The sequence below is a fragment of the Tamandua tetradactyla genome, chromosome 17, assembly GCF_023851605.1.
Source record: "Tamandua tetradactyla isolate mTamTet1 chromosome 17, mTamTet1.pri, whole genome shotgun sequence".
In the NCBI taxonomy this organism is placed as follows: Eukaryota; Metazoa; Chordata; class Mammalia; order Pilosa; family Myrmecophagidae; genus Tamandua; species Tamandua tetradactyla.
The window spans coordinates 12,493,266-12,498,140 of record NC_135343.1 but is presented as its reverse complement, the minus strand read 5'-3'; the positions used below and the strand labels follow the sequence as shown (position 1 = coordinate 12,498,140).

General features: G+C 37.9%; 1 non-coding gene across 1 annotated transcript; it reads left to right on the top strand.

Moving 5' to 3' along the window:
- Positions 1–362: 362 nt before the first annotated feature.
- On the top strand, positions 363–469 carry LOC143661846 (U6 spliceosomal RNA). The gene has a single exon (XR_013164884.1). It is a non-coding gene; the product is annotated as a U6 spliceosomal RNA (small nuclear RNA).
- The last annotated feature ends 4,406 nt before the right edge of the window (positions 470–4,875 follow it).

Sequence of the window (4,875 nt, the reverse complement as noted above, 5' to 3'; positions counted from 1 at the left end):
GGAAGTCTTATAACTTTAGCTTTGCTCTATGCTTAAAATAGGCACCCTTTAGACTCTAAAGAGTTCCTGGAAGAGCTTTTGTAACTGTCGACTGCCCTGGAGGAGAGGTTCAGGAAACAGACCTCAGATACAAATTTATTTCCTGAAATATTTTCATTGTTATATATAGATCCAAGGGCTTCCAAAAACCTTTGCCAATCAAGTGAAGTGTTGTGACCGAGTTCCTCCATCAATATACACCGAAATTTCTCTTTCTTTAAGTGCAGAAATTGTGAACAACATGCAAAATAAATTACATAAATATTGCTCAATACCTTTAGAAATGTAGTTTTAACAACATGTTTGATAATACAGGGCAAAGGGTGCTCGCTTTGGCAGCACATATACTAAAATTGGAACGATACAGAGAAGATTAGCATGGCCCCTGCGTAAGGATGACATGCAAATTCATGAAGCGTTCCATATTAAAAAAAAAAAATACAGGGCAAAGGTTATGACTGATGTTACTGGGATATGTTGTTTAATTTCAACAGCAAGTGAAAGGCAAAGAAATATGAGTGGAAGAAGCTAAATGGGAAATTCTTTTAGGATTGTACAGAAGTTCTTGGATAACTGAGAACCTACAGACAAAAATCTAGGAAATATGTAGAGAAAAATGAGAACTGATTACCTAATTTTGCAGGATCTATGAAAAAGTTAAGGTTGTTTGATATTATAGGGAATCTAGACAGAATTACAAGGGTTAAACTGAAATAATGAGTGCTAGTGATTCCTGACACTATCGTAAGTTTTAGTAAGGCAAGTTCAGGAGCGAGATGAAGAGGAGCATATGGTCAGAGGGAAAGAAAACCTAAGATATTATAAAGGTGGTCAGGGGCACATGTCTTAAACATAAATAGGTAAGGTAAAATACAGAGATTGCACAAGGGGAGTGACTTCTCACATTTGCAAAATAAGTTGTGAATTGAGATTATACAAAGTCCTTGCTTGGAAAAAAAAAGAAGATACATCCCCAGAAGTTGACAGGGCTAAGTTGACTTTTATTGGGAGTTCAACAGACATTTGTTGGGAGTTTTCTGCATGCTAAGCACTATTTCATGTGCCTAGGATACATCAGTGAATAAAACAAATATTCCTGACCTCCTTGACTCTACTGGGGGATGAGTTCAAGGCCCTTGTGATGTTATACCTGATAAGAGGGTCTGTTTTCCTGGGGGGCTTGGTCAACAGACATTCTCCCAGTGTGATTTATGAGAGCAGATTTGGGCCACATGGCATCTGCTGTACCTCTGGGGGACTGGAAACCAAATGTCAGCTATGCACCATCAGCTTCATCTCCAGACTAAAGGTATCTAGTTCTTTCTCTGAAGGGGTTGGAGACTAAAGGTCAGCCATATAGGAAGTCAACCATAGAGCCTTGATAAAAAATCTGGACAACAATGCTAAGGTGGTGTATTAGCTAGGGTTCTCTAGAGAAACAGAATCGGCAGGAGATATCTGTAAATATAAGATTTATGAAAGTGTCTCATGTAACCATGGAGATGTAAAAGTCCAAGATTTGTAGGGCAGGCAGCTAGTGACAGCTCTAGTGAAGGTCCTCAATGAACTTTCAGAAAAGTTTGGCTCACTGAAGCAGTAAGAGTGATTGTCTCTTATGAATCCCAACTGGAAGTCTTCCGGTGATTAGATTAAGCATCACTCATTGCAGAAAACACTCCTCTTAGCTGATTACAAATGCAATCAGCTGTGGATACAGACAACATGCTCATGATTTAAGTCCATGAAATGTCCTCATAGCAACAGGCCAATGCTTGCCCGACCAGACACTGGGCACCACCACCTGGCCAAGTTGACACATGAACCTGAATATCACAGCTCAGTATCCCTGGTTGGTGATATTCCTTGTACATTGTCACACATATTGCTAGGAAATAATGCTGTCCTTTACTCCAGTGGTAGGGGATGACAGAAAGCAACATCTTTGGTAATTTTCCAAACTCTGCCCTATGTATTTCTTCCCTTGACTGATTTAAATATGAATAATTTAGCTATAATAAGTCATAACTGTGAGTATAAATGCTTTCAGTGAGTTTTGTGAGTCCTTCTAGTGAATTTTTTAACTTCAGGGCAGTAATGGGGACTCCTGAACTTGAAATTAATGTCAGAAGTGAGGGCAATCTCATGGTCTGTTCACTAGCAGTGAGGTATTCTTATGGACCCTACTTCCTCTCATTTCACTTCACACCAGTCTCCCCTATTACAGACGTCAGCATGGTACATTTGTCACCATTCATGAACTGATATTGGTACAGTATCATTAACTAATGTGCTAATTTATTCAGCTTTCCTTAGTGTCCTTTGTCTGTTGCAGGATCCCATCCAGGATGGTGCATTATATTCAATCATCATATGTCCTCAGGCTCCTGCTGGTTCTCAGGTTCTCAGATTTTCATTGTTGTTGATGACCTTGACAGTTTGGAGGAGCACCACCAGGCATTTTCTTGAATGTCCTCCAACTGGAAATTATCTGGTATTTTTCTCATGATTAGAAAATCATGTGATTTTGTGGCTTTGGGAGAGGGAGAACAGAGGCATACATGCTAGTCTCATCTTATCAAAGGTACATACTATCAACAGGACATCCCTTTGATGTTACTCTTGATCAGCTGGTTGAAGTCGAGTTTGTCAGACTTCTTCAAAAACCTCACATTTAAAAATGGGTTTCTTAGAGACAAGTAAAATAAAACTTGGGCCCATGACACTTGAAAATCCTTGTTGGGTCCATATCCTGGGTCAGGAAACCTACATCCATTAGACATATAGTACAGGAAACTGTTTTATACTTCATGGTGCTGAAATACATCAATTCCACAAAGTAAGGCAACTCTCTTGTGAAAGGAAGTAATTTCTGAGTTCTTTTCTCCAGGATAAATGTTGTGGGAAGGACAAGAGTTTTACGTGTCCTTTCCTGTAGCTGTATATTAGCCTTTGGTCATATTTTCCTTCAATTCTACTTTAACACAAAGGAATAAAATGCACGTCGCTTTTACCTTGCATCATGTCAAGTGGGTATGCTGCTTCAGAATGTAATTATACGACTGTCCAGCAAGTTCTGTCTGGGAATTTGAAATAGATTTTCTAGTGACAAGAGCATATTTCAGCTGAAGTAGCAAGTTGGTTATAAGGCTCTCGGTTATATTTTAGAAAATGAAAAGCAAACTAGTCAAAGAGAAGGATGGGCAGGACTTTCAGGCTAACCAAAGCCTTCATCTCGTTCTAATCCCCACAGAGAAAATTATAATGCACAAAGTGAAATTGGGCTCTGTTGTTCACTCACTTATTATTTTGTACATATTCTTTTGTACCCCAAGCAAGGCTGGGTTTTATAGCCACACTGTCAACATCAGTGACAGAGCATTTGCATTGTGCATTGCGTTTTGCCTTTTTTCTTTAAATGAAACTCATTTCAATCAAAAGCAGTATGGGAGGGCACAGAATGGGAGCTTGAGTGGTTTGTATTTGGTTCATGACTTTGATCTGTAAAAGTACTGTAAGCAGTGGTAGTAGCCACCCCTCTGCTGTGAGGGAAGTCACCTCTCCCTCCAGGGGGATTTGATCGCTGCCCAAACAGAAACCCAACTGTCTTTGCATTGTCCTCTCCTGCCCCTGGTGCTGGGATCTGCTGCCCGGGGGCCCTTCTGCCCTACACTCTTCCGCATTTATACAGAATTTTGATTCATCGGAGATGTAAGCCTTAAGGAATTGCACAGTTTGACAGTTATCCTTGAAAAATAAAACATTTTCTATTTTCAAAGAGATACATTTCTAATAGTGGAATTTTAGATTGGATTTTTTTTTTTCCTCAGAGGACTGTACCCCACACTTCACAGACTATTAAATGTAATGTGGCTCTGAGTACCTATAAACTATATTACTGCTGGAGACGTTCTGACATTTAGCTACATCTCTTAAACCTGCTTTAATATTTTAGCAGCTCATTTAAGTCAGAGTCATCCTCACTGTAAACTTTGAGTGTGTCATATTGGGTAGAAAGAGTAATTGATGATAGGCGGGAAATATCTTTTCTTTTTTTAATAACATAGGGGTACCTTTATATGGAATTATAGTTTACTCCATGCTTTCTTATAACTCTTGCCCTCCATTTCTGATCTGCCCAAATTCATGCTATTTGTACCTGCCTTATTTAAATTATCATCAATTCCTAAATCTCTCTTCCTAGGATGCTTCATTACGTTTATCTATTTATCTTTCTTATTTTCACCCCCTTTGAATTATTTTTTTCCTAAGTAAGGGTTTAAACTATCTATTTGGATTCTGGAAGAGTCCCTGGGAATAAATGTTGAATCATCCCCATGCTATCTGGGGAATGAAATGCTAAAAACATGTTATCAGAGGAATGTATATTATAATTTCACAAGATATAACACAAAGACAATTTGGCATGCATTTGATGATATCTATAACTTATTGTATAGCATAATAATCATAAATGAGAAACAATTAATTTAATGCCTATTTTTATTGTTTCTTATTCAGAACTAAAGCATGTTTTCTGGGCTTTATTTTTAACATTTTTATACAAAGGATTTTATTTTGCACTGTTATCGCAATTTCTTTATAGGTCAAGGAGAAAAAGAAAAAGGATAAAACTACCACATTGAGTCAATTACTAAAGCTTTTCTATTTTTAACAGGATTTTCCACCTGGTTGATTTATTGTCATATCCTCTTCAGAACAGGCAAGATGCTTACCATATTTTAAAGATTATAGGTTGCCACTGAAAGAAAAATTTTACATAGTCACTATACATCAAGGTTGAAAAACGGTCCTGCATAAAAAAATACCTATAAATCA